The 21,627-nt window shown below is 43.6% G+C and overlaps 1 pseudogene; it reads right to left on the reverse strand.

The window, feature by feature from the left end:
• Window positions 1-11,182: 11,182 nt before the first annotated feature.
• LOC126482581 (5S ribosomal RNA) lies at window positions 11,183-11,300 on the reverse strand (annotated as a pseudogene).
• Window positions 11,301-21,627: the final 10,327 nt, after the last annotated feature.

Genomic DNA, 21,627 nt, shown 5'->3' on the forward strand with positions numbered 1-21,627 from the left:
TCGGTGCATGTCAGAACACAGACCACAGTAACTTCACACTCCAATACATACGCACATCAGACAAGCAATACAATTATCGTTTAAATGTCTATAGAGTCCGAAAACATTATAGTAGTCCACACTCACACAGGCTACATGTCTCGATTCCCCACTGTTCTGGCAAATTATTTGACGTTTAGGTCTTCCAGCCAAACAGATTTGAGAATAGTTTCCAGGTATTTTAAATCAGCGTTTCCGGAAGGTCCTGCATCTCGCCAAGACTCTCTCAAACCACTATTGTAAATCACTGACACCCAGCACTATTTGATAATCAACAGCGTCCCGGTGAACGAAGGGGTTGGAGAGACATCACCGATATGGGCTGGCGTACTGTAATAAACATCGCAGTCGATAGTTCGACTAACATGAGGATCGGCCTAAGGGAGCCGATGAGAGGATGTACTTTGTATCCATGATGTTACAGCTGTATTGTCTGCCCTGTTTGTATGATACAGCAGATCCAGTTGAACCCCTGCTTTCGTATATTATGCAGCCGTTTATGAAATGAATCTATCACCTTTTACGGTTAAGTTCATTTGTCGATGTGTTGAAATCCCAATTCCGCACATCAAATCTATCCTCCATTTACGGCTAGACAGACGTAATGTTTTACATGAATAGAACTCTGAGCACTTCTCATACACATCTAGTGATATCTCGCAATACCAATCACAGTAATTTACGTTCCAACAGCATAACATTCCCGACAAATAGTGTGATTATCATTTATATATGTATAGCGTCCAAAGAATTACGGTATGTCCACATTCACACCAGCTGGGTGTCGTTTTGCACAGTACACCAAGCTTCCCAGTAGCAAAACCCTCACACAAGATCTTCGTTAGCACATATTTGTCGAGGAATAAAGGGCATAATTAGAATTAAAAGCCCTCACATCTTCTGTTTACGTTACATATGTTACTGCACAATGGTCAGTGTATGCCAAAGTAGGAAGAATCGACACACAGAGTAACTCAGAACGGAACATTCCTCCTTCCTCTCTCTCTCCCCACCCCTCCCCTAACCCTCACACTGGTTCCTCCAGCAACACTGTCCATTCTGCAGGATCTGAACACACAAACGTGCATTTCACATGTATAAGTGGATGAAAGCAAACAGAAACTGGTACTGCGGTGGAACAATAGTGTATTTCTACCTGAGTGTGTGGTATGCGGCCACTGGAACCAAACATTTCTTCATAAACAAAATTCTTGCCTAGAGTATCCAATGAATCTTGAAGCATTGTAGTTTCAATAACATTCCTGAGCACTGAAAAGAAATGCTTTCTGCAAACCGAAACATGTTGGTCTCGTGAACAGTAGCAAAATACCTGTCTGGGACCACCCCTACCCAAACACATAGAACTGCCTCGCACTTGTAGTGACTCTGTGAACACTCATCTTCACATCATTAAACTGTTGTGGCCGGGAGACCCCTCGCGGGACGGTTCGGCCGCCGCTCCACAAGTTCTTTAATGCCACTACGGTGACTTGCGAGTGAATGAGGATGAAATGATTATGAAAGACACACAACACCCAGTCATCTCGAGGCAGGGAAATTCCCTGATGGGAATCGAACCCGGGACCCCGTGCGCGGGAAGCGAGAACGCTACCGCAAGACCACGAGCCGCGGAAAGTGTTGTGAAAATCCTATACAACAGCATGTCACAGGCTGTATATATCCCCTAAGAATTCTCTCATCCAGGGAAAAAGAAAAACATATCTGTTCTTATCAGTTTTATATGTGTGACATCCTGATAGGCCTAGGGTATTAAACTCATTTTTTGCTCATAGAAGTTACCTACGATGAAACTATCAACACATGGTGAAAACATGGTCATTTCCCAACATTACGACATGTGCCCCCATTGTTTATAGCAGTGTACTATAGAAAGACGACAATGTGGTTGGAAAATGTGTGCTGTTTTGTAACATCAGTGGGGTATGCCAGGAAAGCTTTAACAGTCACGATGGAAACGAGTATACAGTTACCAAGTCTTGTCAAATAGCATAGTATTCATGTACATGAAATATTTATAGGTATTTAGCGTAAACACACACCCACACACACACACACACAAGTACACCTGCACACAAGGACTTTGTTGAAAAGGACTGATCTTGTATAAGATGCTTGTTACGTAATAGAGAGGGTGACGGAAAAAGGTCATTTCCCTTTAAGAAAAATATTTATTTTAATCTATTTTTACGATTTCACTTAAAAATCCAGCATCGCTCTCCTCCTCCTCCTCCTCATTGGGCAGTAAATGCCATCTCTCTGGGGCGTCGATCTGCGGTGGTGGTGAGTGTGATGCTGGGTTATCAGCTAGTGGGTCTGTAAAAGTAATCAAATTAAATTACTTCTATGGATCTCTCTCTCTCTCTCTCTCTCTCTCTCTCTCTCTCTCTCTCTCTCACACACACACACACACACACGCGCGCGCGCACACACACACACACGCACACACACACACACACACACACACACACACACACACACACACACACACACACACATACAAGCACATATATATCATAGGAGAGGGGGGGACGTGTGGAGGGAGTACATTTAGTGAAGGTACCCCAATTGCCCAATCTACCGCCAAAAATTTGAATTTCCCACCATGACATCAGTGCGACATTGCCACATCTATGGCCTCCATCTCGGATCCGAGGTCGTGAATCCGTCATCTTGGATAAATTTTGCAGCAATGTATGCTGCGCCAGAAACCGCCTAGCATCCTTACTCACACCACTATAGCCAATACCTCCACTCATGCTAACTCCAGATAAAGAAATCACCCCATCTCACACTTGCTGTAATCCATCCGAATCCCAGTCTGCGCTAAAAAAAGCTGAGACCAAGCAATAGCTACTAAGAATACGGACCGATAGAGAGCTGCCGCAAGCACGATAGATGGTAAGTTCACTTCTCCACCTCCTCGCGTGCCCGCCCATTGAGATGTCGCGGGATCCTGTATGCTCTGAACCAACAGCACTGTCTCTTTTCCACTCACGAGTTACCGATACGAGCCAGAACACGGCTCAGAATGCAAATAATAAATTAAAGACAAAAGATTACACGCTGCTGAATAGGCGCCCTACAGTTAATCAGTGCTGCAGGCAGTGCGCGGCCTTCAACATCTACATCTACCTTTATACTCCGCAAGCCACCCAACGGTGTGTGGCGGAGAGAACTTTACGTGCCACTGTCATTACATCCCTTTTCTGTTCCAGTCGCGTATGATTCGCGGGAAGAACGACTGTCTGAAAGCCTCCGTGCGCGCTCGAATCTCTCTAATTTTACATTCGTGATCTCCTCGAGAGGTATAAGTAGGGGGAAGCAATATATTCGATACCTCATCCAGAAACGCACCCTCTCGAAACCTGGCGAGCAATCTACACCGCGATACAGAGCGTCTGTCTTGCAGAGTCTGCTACTTGAGTTTGCTAAACATATCCGTAACGCTATCACGCTTACCAAATAACCCTGTGACGCAACGCGCCACTCTTCTTTGGATCTTCTCTATCTCCTCCGTCAACCCGATCTGGTACGGATCCCACACTGATGAGCAATACTCAAGTACAGGTCGAACGAGTGTTTTGCAAGCCACCTCCTTTATTGGTGGACAACATTTTTAAACGACTCTCCCAATGAATCTCAACCTGGTACCCGCCTTACCAACAATTAATTTTATATGATCATTCCACTTCAAATCGTTCCGCACGCATACTCCCAGATATTTTACAGAAGTAACTGCTACCAGTGTTTGTTCCGCTATCATATAATCATACAACAAAGGATGCTTCTTTCTATGTATTTGCAATACATTACATTTCTCTATGTTAAGGGTCAGTTCCCACTCCCTGCACCAAGTGCATAATCGCTGCAGGTCTTCCTGCATTTCGCTACAATTTTCTAATGCTGCAACTTCTCTGTATACTACAGCATCATCCGCGAAATGCCGCATGGAACTTCCGACACTATCTACTAGGTCATTTATATATATTGTGAAAAGCAACGGTTCCATAACACTCCGCTGTGTCACGCCAGAGGTTACTTTAACGTCTGTAGACGTCTCTCCATTGAGAACAACAAGCTGTGTTCTGTTTGCTAAAAACTCTTCAATCCAGCCACACAGCTGGTCTGATATTCCGTAGGCTCTTACTTTGTTTATCAGGCGACAGTGCGGAACTGTATCGAACACCTTCCGGAAGTCAAGGAAAATAGCATCTACCTGGGAGCCTGTATCTAATATTTTCTGGGTCTCATGAACAAATAAAGCGAGTTGGGTCTCACACGATCGCTGTTTCCGGAATCCATGTTGATTCCTACAGAGTCGATTCTGGGTTTCCAAAAACGACATGATACGCGAGCAAAAAACATGTTCTAAAATTCTACAACAGATCGACGTCAGAGATATAGGTCTATAGTTTTGCGCATCTGCTCGACGACCCTTCTTGAAGACTGGGACTACCTGTGCTCTTTTCCAATCATTTGGAACCATCCGTTCCTCTAGAGACTTGCGGTACACGGCTGTTAGAAGGGGGGCAAGTTCTTTCGGGAACTCTGTGTAGAATCGAATTGGTATCCCGTCAGGTCCAGTGGACTTTCCTCTGTTGAATGATTCCAGTTGCTTTTCTATTCCTTAGACACTTATTTCGCTGTCAGCCATTTTTTCGTTTGTGCGAGGATTTAGAGAAGGAAGTGCAGTGCGGTCTTCCTCTGTGAAACAGCTTTGGAAAAAGGTGTTTAGTATTTCAGCTTTACCCGTGTCATCCTCTGTTTCAATGCCATCATCATCCCGGAGTGTCTGGAAATGCTGTTTCGAGAAACTTACTGATTTAACGTAAGACCAGAACTTCCTAGGATTTTCTGTCAAGTCGGTACATTGAATTTTACTTTCGAATTCACTGAACGATTCACGCATAGCCCTCCTTACGCTAACTTTGACATCGTTTAGCTTCTGTTTGTCTGAGAGGTTTTGGCTGCGTTTACACTTGGAGTGAAGCTCTCTTTGCTTTCGCAGTAGTTTCCTAACTTTGTTGTTGAACCACGGTGGGTTTTTCCCGTCCCTCACAGTTTTACTCGGCACGTACATGTCTAAAATGCATTTTACGTTTGCCCTCAACTTTTTCCATAAACACTCGACATTGTCAGTGTCGGAACAGAAATTTTCGTTTTGATCTGTTAGGTAGTCTGAAATCTGACTTCTATTACTCTTGCTAAACAGATACACCTTCCTCCCTTTCTTTATATTCCTATTAACTTCCATATTCAGGGATGCTGCAACGGCCTTATGATCACTGATTCCCTGTTCTGCAATTACAGAGTCGAAAAGTTGGGGTCTGTTTGTGGAGACCTAAGACTACAACACGCTGAGAAAATTTATGTGAAATGTATTCCAAATTTTCTCTCAGTTGTTCTGCCACTAATGCTGCTGAGACAGGAGGTCGGTAAAAGGAGCCAACTATTAACCTAGCTCGGTTGTTGAGTGTAACCTCCACCCATAATAATTCACAGGAACTATCCACTTCTACTTCACTGCAGGATAAACTACTACTAACAGCGACAAACACGCCACCACCGGTTGCATGCAATCTATCCTTTCTAAACACTGTCTGTGTCTTTGTAAAAATTTCGGCAGAATTTATCTCTGGCTTCAGCCAGCTTTCTGTACCTATAACGATTTCAGCTTCGGTGGTTTCTATCAGCGCTTGAAGTTCCGGTACTTTACCAATGCAGCTTCGACAGTTTACAATTACAATACCGATTGCTGCTTGGCCCCTGCATGTCCTGACTTTTCCCCGCACCCTTTGAGGCTGCTGCCCTTTCTGTACTTGCCCGAGGCCATCTAACCTAAAAAACCGCCCAGTCTACGCCACACAACCCCTGCTACCCGTGTAGCAGCTTGCTGCGTGTAGTGGACTCCTGACCTATCCAGCGGAACCCGAAACCCCACCACCCTATGACGCAAGTCGAGGAATCTGCAACGGCCTTAAAGCAGCCCTGGACATCAGAAACTATAAAATACGTCTGCAACATATGTATACCAAAAACTGATGTCAAAAACAATAAATAACTTCATCACAGCTGAGAGGTCTCACGTATTCTTCATGCTTACGAGAGAGATACCTGACCTCAAATGCTAGAATCGTATGAAAATGTGCTTGGAATGTAATCACCCATCCCAGAAACAATCGTATCAGCCACTAGCATGTAAAACTGGGGGTTTGAATGATGACCTATTCAAGGTCTAAGAGAGCAATTTGGAAACGCGAAGAAATAAAATATCGATATAACCGGACCAAACCACGAATATTACAATGTCTGCTCGAAATGTTTACGATATCTGAACACTAAACTTTTTCTGCTGACCTGATGGTGTATCAGCTATTCAAATTTTGGTGTTGATTTTCTATTAAGTGGTCAAAGTAAAGTGAAACTAAAAAGTAACAACATCTGACCGAACTATTAGACTAAGTCAGTAGAAAAGTTTGTCGGCCAAACAGAGTAGTTATTTAAAGCACAGGGAAATGTAGCAATAAGATATGACATTGAAATATACACTCCTGGAAATGGAAAAAAGAACACATTGACACCGGTGTGTCAGACCCACCATACTTGCTCCGGACACTGCGAGAGGGCTGTACAAGCAATGATCACACGCACGGCACAGTGGACACACCAGGAACCGCGGTGTTGGCCGTCGAATGGCGCTAGCTGCGCAGCATTTGTGCACCGCCGCCGTCAGTGTCAGCCAGTTTGCCGTGGCATACGGAGCTCCATCGCAGTCTTTAACACTGGTAGCATGCCGCGACAGCGTGGACGTGAACCGTATGTGCAGTTGACGGACTTTGAGCGAGGGCGTATAGTGGGCATGCGGGAGGCCGGGTGGACGTACCGCCGAATTGCTCAGCACGTGAGGCATGAGGTCTCCACAGTACATCGATGTTGTCGCCAGTGGTCGGCGGAAGGTGCACGTGCCCGTCGACCTGGGACCGGACCGCAGCGACGCACGGATGCACGCCAAGACCGTAGGGTCCTACGCAGTGCCGTAGGGGACCGCACCGCCACTTCCCAGCAAATTAGGGACACTGTTGCTCCTGGGGTATCGGCGAGGACCATTCGCAACCGTCTCCATGAAGCTGGGCTACGGTCCCGCACACCGTTAGGCCGTCTTCCGCTCACGCCCCAACATCGTGCAGCCCGCCTCCAGTGGTGTCGCGACAGGCGTGAATGGAGGGACGAATGGAGACGTGTCGTCTTCAGCGATGAGAGTCGCTTCTGCCTTGGTGCCAATGATGGTCGTATGCGTGTTTGGCGCCGTGCAGGTGAGCGCCACAATCAGGACTGCATACGACCGAGGCACACAGGGCCAACACCCGGCATCATGGTGTGGGGAGCGATCTCCTACACTGGCCGTACACCACTGGTGATCGTCGATGGGACACTGAATAGTGCACGGTACATCCAAACCGTCATCGAACCCATCGTTCTACCATTCCTAGACCGGCAAGGGAACTTGCTGTTCCAACAGGACAATGCACGTCCGCATGTATCCCGTGCCACCCAACGTGCTCTAGAAGGTGTAAGTCAACTACCCTGGCCAGCAAGATCTCCGGATCTGTCCCCCATTGAGCATGTTTGGGACTGGATGAAGCGTCGTCTCACGCGGTCTGCACGTCCAGCACGAACGCTGGTCCAACTGAGGCGCCAGGTGGAAATGGCATGGCAAGCCGTTCCACAGGACTACATCCAGCATCTCTACGATCGTCTCCATGGGAGAATAGCAGCCTGCATTGCTGCGAAAGGTGGATATACACTGTACTAGTGCCGACATTGTGCATGCTCTGTTGCCTGTGTCCATGTGCCTGTGGTTCTGTCAGTGTGATCATGTGATGTATCTGACCCCAGGAATGTGTCAATAAAGTTTCCCCTTCCTGGGACAATGAATTCACGGTGTTCTTATTTCAATTTCCAGGAGTGTATGTGTTTTTGGTCCTAATATACCGATTCTTGTTTCTGTATGTTACCGAAGTTTCTTAAGATCTTGAACTGAGGAACATTAATATGTCTCTCATGGTAAGATGCACAGTTTGGCATGCGAATGGCTCAAGCTACTGTTTCTGAGATGAGCGATTTATTTCTAAGCACATTTTAGTGCTGATCTGAGCTTCCGAAGATAAGCATTTCTCTTGTTAGTGTACCGAACTCGGAAATAATGCACTCGCACTTGGGGGGGGGGGCGGTTCTTCAATTCCCCGCTTAGCAAACAAGCTGTAGGATTCTATGTTTTCCATAAATAACTTAAAGCTGGTTCATTTGAAAATAACACGGCTGACATCATTCTCCTTCCTTCCCCAGCCTGAACTTGTGCTCCGTTCCTAATAGGGCTTGTCATGGACGGGTCGTTGATCCCTAATAGTCCTAGTGTTTCGTAGCGAGTAAAGTTTTGTCGTTCCGAATATAGACGGTGAGTCTTGCCGAATCTCACGAGTTGCTGGCGCTATGGCTAGACCGCGACTTATCGATATCCGGCCGCTATCGATCAACGCGGCCCGGGGCGATCATCTTTGACGGCGGGCTTGGCGCGCAGTTTTGGGTTAAAATGCCTGCCGCGAAAGCGCGGTGAGCAGTTGAGCAGTGGGGCAGTTTTAGAGCAGGGGTTGACGGGAGTGGAATTTGCCGGACGTGTGCGAGCTACCAGAGAGAGGACGGAAATGGGCCGTCTTGCACGGGATTGGAGGCTGTTTGTGCAATTACTACTGCTTGCGGACGGAACGACTCCGATAATTAAGTGCGTCTTAGCTGATTTAAATTGCTGGATGGTGGAAAAAGAAACTGTGATCAAGTTTGTCTCTAAGGGCTTCCGGGCATCCTGTAACTTCCGGTGGACTGTAATTGGACCGATGCTTGTGACCAGTCTGAGCCTGAATGGAATAAGCTGAACTAATGAAATTGTTGTATCTGATCCACTGAAACGACCACCGATTGTGTTGTCATTGTTAAGTTCACATTTCTTCCTTAATGGGTTTACAGTCCATATCTTATCAAGCCACATTTGTGTAATAGGTGTATTAACTAAATTTTTGGGAGAAGCTTTAATTAAGCAATTCCCTGAGATAACATTATGTCTATAGTCTCTCACTCGCTTATCTGACTGATGCGAGCCACTGAGCTCATCTAAGTTATTTTCATCCTGCATTTGTTATCTAATTAATTGCTTTTGTAATTAATTCAATATTGAATTGCTAATATGGGCACACGAGGCCGTCCTGGTGGACTTAATTTATTAAATTGCACCCTGTACAGCTGTCAAAGACATTTGATGAGATGTGTGTGCCTATGTGATTTATTAGTTTCAAATTTTTCTTTAACTGGCTCTGATTCTGCCTTATTAAATTTATTTAGAAATAAAAGAACTTTGCTTGGCTGCCCAGAGGGGCAGTGCTCCTTTATCTTGATAGTGCTTGCTCTGAGAATTTGATTAACTTTAAAGTTTTCTTGATTGGCTATCACCGTTACCTTGATATATTTTCAAATTAATTTATTACAAACGATTTATTGTAAGTCAACGAATGCACTTCAATAGTTACCGTCACCGGCTTAAGTAATTGTTGCACTTAATCGTTCATTGTTAACCTTTTACTGTTGTTATAATAAAGTTCTGTCAAAGAATTCTGAGAAAATTTCTCTTTACACCTTGGAGTCCAGTCCTTTCACTCGTCAGAAGATTGTGCTGGAGCCAAAGCGGTGTAGCGTTTCAGACTGCAGAAGCCGTTTATTAACACTTGTTGATTACACTGAAATACGAAATGAAATGCTTTATAAGCGTTACTGATCCTTAAGTTTTCCAGGACTGGAAATGAAATCTATCGGCAGTAACACAACTTGAACCAAGCTGGTGGTAACCACTCGTAGCGGAAGCTGAAATTAACCACTTAGCGAAACAGTATCACAGTCTGCCTAAGCAAAAAATCATAGCGGCAGGCGGACTTCTCATTTAATTTATTACGTTGCGCCCTGTACAGCTGTCAGAGTCATTTGATGAGATTTGTGCGTCTAAGGGATTTATTAACTTCAGGTTTTTCTTTAACTGATCCCAATCAGGGCTAATCGTAATTAGAATAGTTCAAAGGACAACAGGCAAAGTACGGAGTCATCGTCAGCACTTCAGTCGGCCGTGGAAATGAACACTTTCTCTTGCGGCCAGCTGGCAGGCTCACGTGAGCTGCTGGCCAGAGAAGCCGTGTTGTCCAGCACTCGCATCGATCCCACTGGACGTAGGAGTATCTTTAGTATGGCACCATCCATCGATATGTTAGCCGCCATCACAAGATGAAGGATGTTAAAAATATGGATTTGCGCAATAATAAATTACCCGTAGGGACACCTTCAGCCGGACGAAGTGGCCGAGCGGTTCTAGGCGCTTCAGTCTGGAACCGCGCGACCGCTACGGTCGCAGGTTCGAATCCTGCCTCGGGCATGGATGTGTGTAATGCCCTTAGGTTAGTTAGGTTTGGGTAGTTGTAAGTTCTAGGAGACTTATGACCTCAGATGTTAAGCCCCATAGTGCTCAGAGCCATTTGAACCATTTGAAGACCTTCAGAATACCATATCACGACTTTACCTTACAAGAAACAAAAACATTTGAAAACCTTGAAATAGAATATTGAAACTTTATTATTATTCATAGCGTCCATTACGTGAAATGAGTGAAAATGATGCCCAAGGTAAGACGGGCGTTCAACAAGTAACGCAATAATCCTTTCATCCTGGAGGCAGGCTGGCTTCATTCCAATACGCTATGTTATTCCCTCACGTTTTGGCTAAAAGAACCCTATATTTCAACACAATCTCTTACGCCGTCCTCCTGGGAGGGTCTGTATGTCCACACGGTACCATACTACTGGTCAACGTCGGAGCCCACGTATTAAAGCACCCCGTCTTCAGGCCACAAATGGCCCATCGGGACCATCCGACCGCCGCGTCATCCTCAGATAAGGATGCGGATAGGAGCGGCGTGTGGTCAGCACACCGCTCTCCCGGTCGTAACGATGGTTTTCTTTGACCGGAGCCGCTACAATTCGGTCGAGTAGCTCCTCAATTGGCATCGCGAGGCTGAGTGCACCCCGAAAAATGGCAACAGCGCATGGCGGCCCGGATGGTCACCCATCCAAGTGCCGGCCACGCCCGACAGCGCTTAACTTCGGTGATCTGACGGGAACCGGTGTATCCACTGCAGCAAGGCCGTTGCCCAGAGCCCACGTATTGCTGCATCAATAATCTACCCATCACCTACGTGTTGCTTCCCGCGGAATGCATTCTTGATTGGGCCAAACAGATGTGATGTTCGGGTTCTAGGCATTAAGATGGGCGAGGAAGAAGCAGTAGGATGGACGAGGAAGAAAAGTTCAATGAAGTTTTGTGAGTTTCTCTCGGTGTGCAGTCTTGTGTGAGGCCTTGTGTTGTCATGGAGCAGGGGAAATTCGTTTGCATTTTTGTGGCGACGAGCACGCTGAAGTCGTTTCTTTACTTTCCTGAGGGTAACACAGTACACTTCAGGGATTATCGTTGCACCATGAGGGAGGACATCAACCCCTTCAGAGTCCCTGAAGACCGTCGCCATGACCTTACTGGCTGAGGATGCGGCTTTAGACGATTTCTTAGTATGGATTGTGCCATATTCCTGCGTCCAGTAGGGTCGATGCGAAATCTGAACAACGAAGATTCTCCTGCCAGCAGTGATGGTATGACGCCACTCCATGGATTGCTGTTTTGCTTGCGGTTCCAAGTGATGATTCATCGCCGGTGACGATGTTCTACAAAAAATCGTCACGATCAGCCTGATAACGCGCAAGAAATTCCGTACAGATAACCCTTCGTTGACCTTCATGATCTTGTGTTGGGCGTCAAGGAAGCTAGCAGACACACACCTTTGAGTACCCAACTGGCGGACGAGAGTGTTAGCACTACCTACAGAGACCATCAGTTGAGCAGCGATGAGTTTGACTGTCAACCGTCCATGACCTCGACTTAGGGTATCCGCATTTTCCAGCTTGGGGGAGTCACTCCTGTGTGCGGCAGGCCGGCGCGCTGGAGATCGGATAGGTTTGCGCGACCTTGTTGCGATGATGACAGAAGCCTCGCCCAAAGATCCACGGTGCTTTTTTTCACTGCCAGGCCTTCGCTGACATTCCACAAGCGCCTATGAATATCTGCGATGCTCTGGTTTCCCTCCAAAAGAAACTCAATGGCACCTCCGGTACACACACTATTTTTAAGGCTACGTTTTGTTCCGACACTTACCGGAACTTCATGAAACTATAGACGCTGAATCGGAAATACTCCACGATGCGTCGCAACCAATTCCACATTTTTTCAGTTGTAATTCTCCGAGAAAAAATGTCTTAGATTACTTACTGAACGCCGCTCATAAAAGAGTGATTTCTATTGTTTTCCTGTACGGCACACAAAGTGCACACATGCGCCTGTAAATGCTGGAACTACAAATTTTTCACTTTGTGTAGATTAAACGTGCAAATTTCATTTGGAAGTGCCACGGATAAGAGAGGTATACTTATTGTTAAATATAGAAACCTTTGGAAAACTAAACGAAAAAGTAAGATTTAATATTTTTATTGCACTATGTTGACACGTTCGTGTTTATAACGATTACCGGTTTTGTTCAAATTTACAGCTTCTTTAGATACCTTAAAACAAATAAAAGACATGTTACGTTTGATGATACGAGGGTTGTCCAGAAAGTAAGTTCCGATCGGTTGCGAAATGGGAACCACTGTAACAATCCGATAAAGCTTTGCACAGATGTGTTGGGCAATGTCTCCAGTACGTCAGTCGATCGCGTCGCTTCGCTCTTTTCAGTTTTGAGAGAACAGTAAGCACGTAAAGATGCGTAGGGAATATCGTCTCCCGCGAAGTATGAGGGCCTGGTTAGAGATTTCTCCTGTGTCAGGCAGCCCACATAACACAAATGTCGAGCAGTTCCTTCTTCAAGTCAATTCACGGCCGCACACTGCAGGGACAATGAAGACGCTCCTGCAGCGTTTCCGATGAGAAGTGTTTGATCAACTACAATACAGTCCGTAATTGGCTCCCCCTGAGTCTCATATCTGCTCACAAGAACCGCTGGTTATGAAGACAAAATTTTTCCACAGATAACGAGCTGTAGACCAGTGCAGATAACTGGCCGAAAGTACAGGCGGCTGCTTTCTATGACGAGTATATTAGAAGGTTGATACAATACTACGACAACACTCGAAGTTGGTGACTATGTAGAGAAGTAGGTGGAATTGCAAATAAAACGTTTCTGGTTTTAACTGTGGTTTCCATTTCATGACCGATCGGAATTTACTTTCTGGACAACCCTCGTAAATAACTAATTCTAAATACACATGTGTTAAATATAGAGGTGTAGACGACACCTATAGCAGTCACAGAGCAACACAAACGCCACAGGAATTGCAATAAAAAGCCTTAGAATAATAGCTGTTGCGATGCCATGTGAAGCTTTCACAGGTACTATATGGTTTTCACCGGAAAAGCAATTTGCAAGGTAATGAAAACAATACGAGCTATTCATCTAAGAGAAACAGTACAGAGGCACAACATGAACCGCTTCTCAGATACCCGTATACATCGACAACCATTTTCTCTTCTAAGGCGTCAGCAGTAATTTCCACTCTCTTGTAGAGACCCTCATTTCAATCATTCCATCGATCCTCTCTGTCCAGATGGTTCTACTTTTTTTTTCTCATAGGTTGTGACGTCCGACCATGTGGAGCACGTGTTGCTCTCACCGCGGACTTCTAGACAGAGCCACACACCACCGATTTCATCAAAGTGTACGGGCTTGAACATAACGTTGACGCAACGTCGAAACTAGTAGCGCAGTAAATAAAAAATCTTAAGTACAGCTGGAGAAATTTCATTTCTAATAAAAATTATACCAGCTGTGTCCCACCTTAATCCAGTTTAAATATGGATGTACGAAGATATATGTTTACAGTTTGTGGCATCATGTAAAGCAACTCCAGTTTCCTATAGATTTGTTTCTAAACGTTTCCTTTATTCTTCTTTTGTTCAGGTGTTAATTAGTTACCAGAAATGACCATATCTCAAGAGAGAGCCAAATGCATGGTGTGTTACGCGGAAGCGACTTCGTCCACTGCTGTCCAAAGAAGTTTCCGTCATGAACTTCAAATGAAGTCAGCAGATACTAAGACGATTAAGGTTTGGCATGACAAGTACCTATCTACTGAAAGTGTAAACAGAGAGTAGGTTTCTGGCAGAGAACATGAGAGACCAAACAAGATGACCAAGTTCGCCGATTAAACACTCTCGCTCAACAATTCACAAGGTTCTGCGGAAATGATTTCGCTTGCACGCTTACGACGTTCAAATAGTGCAAACACTGAAGCGAAACGATTTGATGCTTCTCGACGAATTTCGGTCAAATCGCGCGTAACACTGTCTAAGAAAGGTCGCTTTCTCAGTCGAAGTAAAGCTCCACACATGTGGGAAGGTTAATCAGCATAACATCCGCATCTGGGCTTCGTAAAACCGTCACAGTTTTCGGGAATATGTCAGAGGCCACAAAAACATGAATTTGTGGTGTCAACTGATGAAAGACAGCACAGCTGGACCAATTTTTCTCCATAGGGCAAACAGTAACAGGAACCGTTTATCTGGAGACGCTTGAGTAATTTGCCGTCGTCAGTTTATTCCCGTTCCGCCAGTTCTGATCTTCCAGCAGGATGACGCACCATCGCATTGGAGTTTACATGTTGCTGAACAGTATATTTCCACTGCGATGAATAGGACCTGTGGACGTGATGGAGCGACAGAGTGGCCACAACCATCCACGAATTTAAATCCTCTGGATTTATTTCTGTGGGGTTATTTGAAAGACAGTGTGGTGCTTCACCTTTGCATGACCTCAGCGTTCTACGTAGAAGTATTGTGGATGCAACAGTCTCTGTCACCCGACACATGCTTGAGTGCACATAGGTTGAGTAAAGTATATTATAGAATCAGTGTAGAAGGGTATTAATTATTGGAAAAAAAAATTATTCGCTTACTTTACGTGATGCCGCAAATCGCAAGTATTTATGTCTCATAGTATTTTTAACTGCATTTGTTTATCAAGAAGGTTACAGGTGGACATCCTATGTATTCAGGACCACTAGGAATGGAAGAATTTCTGCTGACATCGTAGAATAACAAAAGGAAGTCGATATGAAAGATAAAGGGGATAAAGTATTAGAGTCTTTGTTTAACAGAGCTTTAAAAGACTTGTGATCAAATAAGGCAGAAGTAGATAACATTCTTTCGGAATTTCTAAAAGCATTGGAGTAAGTGGCAGCCAAACAACTGTTCAAGTTCGGAAAAAAATAATTAACACAATTCCGTAGGTAGCAAGAAAAGTGTGGAAACTATCACACAATAAAGTTGGGCCGTGAAATTTACTTTCGTGACACGACGATGTTTCTCGCCAATCCTGCTGGTCACACAGAGCAGTTCTATCACGCAAGTTTCGCCAGGTTTGTTCTCACAGCGCGACACAACAGAATGTTGTCTGTATAACGAGAGAAAGCGGCAATATCGACCGGAGCCAGCACTGGAGGCGGCAGTGGGCAGCAGCTGACAAGTTGTGGGGCCGTACGGGTCCCGTACAGCAAACTCGCCACACTTGTCTTGTACGGCATAATCCCGCCCAATGAATTGCCATTGGAAACGTAAAACTGGGAATCAACAGCAACGATCGGGAGTGGCTACACCATTGTGAGGCAGTGGCGGACTAGTCAAAGGATGGCATCGGGGTCTTGTTGGTGTCGCGCCGGTTAGACTTGCATCAGCGTGCCTGTCCAAGGGATAGGCTGCAGTCATCGTGTGAAGATGGCAGAGCGGGTTGGGAGTTCGTGGATGGCCACCAAGCGAGACAAACACTGGAGTGGAACAGCCAGCATCTTCTAAAAGAGCTGAAGTGTACTGCAGTGGTCAGAACGGGACGTGCTTGCTGTAACACGGACTTTGTTGAGCTGGGGTAACCGACGGTGTCTTCTTGTCAGTGTCCAGGAGAAGACAGCAGGTTACTGACAGTGAGGAAGAACAGTGAAGAAGTTGTTTGTGGCAAGACAATGCAGAACACGAAGTGACATGGCTTTGTTGGCTATGTTTGCTATTGGAAATCAGTGGTAGCTGTCAGACGAGTGCCGATAGATTACGGAAAGGCGCTGTATGCTGGGAAAGATGCAGTCCACTTGATTCAACTTGTTGTATGAAAGTACGGGAGGCTATGAGGAATGGGACTGTAGCAAAAGTATTGTCCAATATTCTGCACGAACTGGCTGTGGTAACATTTTGATTCAGGCCGTTTTTGATGACATTGCACTGCCAATAAGTTACAGTGCCTTTTCCTTAGCTACATTTCCTGTTATTGCGTGTTTGGTTGTTTCATTTTCTTATGGTCGATAGAGTAATAACACTTTCATGTGGTTGTGTTATCTGCTAGGTCCAAATGATGGTAGTAGTAGAGTGTAGATAATTACTGTGAGGCAGTTACTTATCCTGGCTTAATTTAGCCTCCCATTGTGGAGCTACTAAGGGGGAAAAACTAATTTGCTCTTTTGTTTGGTGTCTATTGGTGAAGTTAATCGTGGGCAGAAACATGTTGTCATTTTATCTGGGAACCGTCTTGTGTAGCCATTATGGGACAAATCAAGACATTTTAATTTCTATAACTTATGGATGTATTTTAGCATCATAACTGTTATGTAATTATTTTTGCTCATTGTAAGATGATCTTACTGTGTCTCTGTTAGGACGGCATATTGTTTTGATCTCTTGTATTATTAGATTCATCAAAATATTATTCTTTAACTGAAATTGAGTTCAAAGATTTAATACTCATATGCGCTCTGGTGTTCTGGCATATAGCTTATTAAATGTTTATTATAAGCCACCGCTTGCACAACCCCTATCCAAACTCAATTTCACTGAAATCGTACCCCAAAAATTTAGCAGTCCATCAGTGCAAGTCGCTGATAAGAATATTGAACTTAAGAATGAAAATAAGAGACTGAGGAGCTGTTAGATTTCAATGAATTTGGCTTTAGGTATTAGTAAAGACAACAGAGAGACAGTTCTGAAGCTGTGCTTGATAGTGGAAGCAATACTTACGAACGATCCAGACACCTTTGTAGGATTTATTGACGTAGAAGGGAAATTTGATGACGTAAAATGGTATAGGGTTCGAACTTCTCAGGAAAACAGGTGTAAGCTATACGGAAGAACAAGTAATACATAATATATACGGGAACTAGGAGGAAAAATCACGAATCCGCAAGACTGAAGTGAGGGAGGGCATAAGGCAAGGATGCAGTCTTTCTCCCCCCCCCCCCCCTCCCCAATCCCAACTTGTACATCGAAGAAGCAGTGACGAAAATGAAATAAAAGCGTAGATGTAGGATTAAAATTCAAGGTGTCGGTGGCAAGATTCGGTTATGAGATTACAGTCCTCAGTGAAAGTGAGGAAAATTTGTAGGATCTGTTGAACGGAATGAACAATCTGGTGCGTACGGATTGCGAGTAAAACAAATAAAAACGAAAGCAATGAGGAGTATACAAACGTGACTGGTCACACACATGAAAATTCTAGATCACGTAGTAGACGAAATGAAGGAATTTTGCTACGTGGATAATGGACGAAGCAAGGAGGACTAGACACACGATGAGAGCTTTCCTCTTTAAAACAGCTGCATTAGTGCCAGACATAGCCCATTATTTGAGGAGTAATTTTTGGGAATGTAAGTTTCGAGCATAGCAGTGTACCGTAGAGATTAATGCAATGTTAGGAAACTGGAAAAGAAGAGAATTGAATCGTTTGCAATGAAGTATTGCAGAAGGATTCTGAAAATTAATGGACCGGTAAGATAAAAAATAAGGAAATTCTTCGTAGAATCGGCGGAAAAGATATATGTGAAAAATACTAACCAATAAGAATATGTTTTAAACATTGACGAGAAGAAGGCAGAACATGATAAAAAATGTATTGTGGCATCATGAGAACAAATTCATTCCTAAAGAGGTACATTATGACACATTCATTCGATTGTTTAATAGCGCTCGTCAATTTTAGAAAACACCTGGGTCTACGGCGGAAACGGAGAATATCAAAATCGAAGCAGCATATTTTGTCTCAAGTTCGTCTAGCAATCCCATCGGCCTCACAGAGATGCTTATTAAATTACTGCGTCAGACTCTGCAAAGGTGTTGTACCTGTAAATCACTAAGAGGTCTATTGTTAAAACTCTGAGATCTTATTATGCTCCTAGAATCATATGATATAATCCTTCGAGTCACACGTATTTCGCGAAAAGACTATGAATGGAAAATCAGATAACTTGGAGTAAAGAAGCTTCTCAACGTACGTCCTTCTGCACAACGTCATTTTTGAACGTAACTGGTTAAGAAAAGGTTTCTAGAGAGGAACAGTGGCGGGGAATGATGATAATGGGAACGAATGTAGCCTCCAGTACAGATTGTAAGATTACTTGTGGGTTATAAAGGCAGATATGCAGGTTCTGAAGAACTAGACATCAAACCACAATGTCATTTGACTACAAAGTCAACCGGAGCCGTCAAAATTCAAGATGGATCGACTATAAATATGTAGCCGTTGAATGCCTTCAACATTACTAGACAAACTTGTCGCAAAAATCCTTAGTAACCCTATTCACCCACAAAGAAGATTACTTAAAAATCTCTGGGCCATCCCATTTCTCAGTTATGTATTATCAGCGGTTTTACTGTGAGAAGCAATAAGAATTACTAAAAGATTTGCACTGCTGTTGACGGTTTTGCCAGGACGCACGAGAGCGTTGCACAAATGCGCTATACAGTAGGAGACTCTGCAAGGAAAGTGCTGTGCACCGTGGAATCTCTTACTCTGAAAATTCCGATTGCACACTAGCTAATGCGTGGCTAAGACTTGATTATTTACCTCAGCACGAGAAGAAATGTGGCAAGCCGCACCATATTCCGCTCCCAACAAATAAATAGAGGGAAGGAAGATTATAGTTTAACGTCCTGTCGATGGCAATGTCATTACAGACGGAGCACGAACTGCGATTACGGAAGAACGGGAAATTGGCAACGCCCTTGTCAAGATAACCGTCCCGGCATTTGCCTGGAGCGATAAGATAAATCACGGAACACTTAAATGTGGGTAGCTGCTAGGGGATTAGAACCTATGTCCTCCCGAATGCGAATAAAGTGTGCAAACCACTGCGCCACCTCGCTCAGCAAGTAGATAAATCCCACATAATTACTACAGTGGCTAAAGCAGCAAAATTCGGGATCCTGCAGAGGAGTATCCCATATACCGTATGTAATGATGTACCAGTAATGTAGAGAAAACTGAATCTACTAAAAATATCCTCTGCACCCTATAAAGCATTTTAAAGTATTAATGTATATGTCGAAAGTATTGTAAGAGATCAGCGAAGTATCACAAATGTTAGTACCAGAAAAAGTTTTCAGAAACTTTATTGCACAAGGTGTGAACAAAACCGAAAAGTTATCTCACCCTTTCCCTAATCTGTCCAAAATAGCATTTCGATCTACAGGTCAATTAAGGCTTAAACTAAGACACAAAAATATAAGAAATGAAGAAAGTATTATTAATCTCGTGTGAGTAGATCACAATGTCGAACATGAGATCTTTTTTACACAGGCCAGACTGGTAGGAATACTGCGACTAGATACAAGGAGAATATCAGCCCAAAGAAGACCGCTTTTGGCCATCGCCATTTGCGAAGTACAAAACATGCAGTAGGTGTTATTGACAGTATTACGAAAATTTTACATGTGGCATCTAAAGAGATGAAGTTTGACGTATTTGAAGACTGAGAAGTATATAAACGGAAGATTGACGAACCAGACAAATTGATGTAAGGACAGTCTGAATTTAAATAAAATAATATTTACTCTTTTTGAAAATGATTCGTGATTCGGTAAAACAATTAGCTTATGACATATCAGTAATTTATAAAACACTACAGTGATATATGAGACCTTTACCAATATAGCGTCTCTGTATTTAGTTGTAACATCACCAACTCTGAGAGACAGAGCCTGTAGACACAATAAGCAACTGAAGTGCCTGTCAAATTTTTATGTCTAAACAAGTAAAGACGCCTATCGAATTTTGAATATATCAAGACAACCGTGATACAGTCAAGTAATGTTTATTTTATCCCTTTTGGTTCAAGAACACAGCAGCTGTTTTCATAAATTACGCTGTAGGAAATATTGCAACCAGTCACAAGTTTTTTTTTGTTTTTCTTTTTTAATTACTTAATTCTAACATTGAGGCCTGAGGCCATCATCAGATGGTAGCATAGACTTCTTTGCAAGTTTTACATTTGTGTCTTCCTAAAAAGCCGTCCTTTACAGATTATAAGGCAGAGGTTTGATTTTCTTTTACAATTCATCATGATCAATGAACTGAACTAAATACAAGATGGCGCATACATTATTGTTAACCATAAATATAGATAGTGCAGCGTGCCTGTGGTAAGCAGGCAACGGCCATCGAGCGCTAGACTCAAATGCATGAAATGTATCCTCCATCTAGTATTCACTTCATTGACCAGAATGGATTGTACAAGAAAATCGAATGTCTGTCTTTATTACGTACAAGAGGGCTTTTCAGGCAGTCACAAACGTGAAAGGTGCAAAGAAGTCATTTGACAATGGTCTCAGACCCGAAACTAGTAATGATAGAATGAAATCATTTCAAAAACTCTTGTAACTGGTTGCAGTATTTGCTACGATGTAATTCAAGTAATATTTGTTACACTGATTTGGTGTGAAAAAAAATGTATTCTGTGCAGTGAAACATTACAAATGCAGATATGTCATAAAAGATATATCACACCTCTGTAATTTGTGGGCACAAAATGTTTGTCTGTAATGTTTTGTTAACAACGATATATCTTCTAATATAGATAATGGTTTGAGAATGAAAGAAAAATTAGAAACTAGCCACGAATAAAAATATTATTGCAACCCTGACGGAAATTGCAAATAGATGAAGTTGCTAATCCTGGTATCAACACAATGTTGGTATTACGTAAAAACTCACTGTCATAACTTTGCAAATTTGTATGCACCCATAAGCCAAAATATTATGACCACTTGTTTAATAGCGTGTTGGTCCACTACTCAAACACAATACAGCAGAGGTTTTGCTTGGTATGGATTCTACAATTCCTTGACAGGATTCGAGAAATTAGGGCTCATTCGGAGACATATAGACAGTCGTTTCACCCTCGCTCTGTTTGCAAGTGGAACAGGAAAGGAAAGGACTTCTAGTGGTACAGGGTACACTCCGCCACGCACCGCACGATGACTTGCGAAGTGTTTATGTAGATGGGGCTGTATATATGTGGCATCAAATGTTTATGCGCAGGTCAAGCAATTCATGCAAATTACAGGGTGGTGGTTTACAGACACTCAGAAGGCGCCCAATATTTGTTCCAATGGATACTGATCAGTCAC

This window comes from Schistocerca serialis, chromosome 5 (genome assembly GCF_023864345.2).
Source record: "Schistocerca serialis cubense isolate TAMUIC-IGC-003099 chromosome 5, iqSchSeri2.2, whole genome shotgun sequence".
NCBI classification, from domain to species: domain Eukaryota; kingdom Metazoa; phylum Arthropoda; class Insecta; order Orthoptera; family Acrididae; genus Schistocerca; species Schistocerca serialis.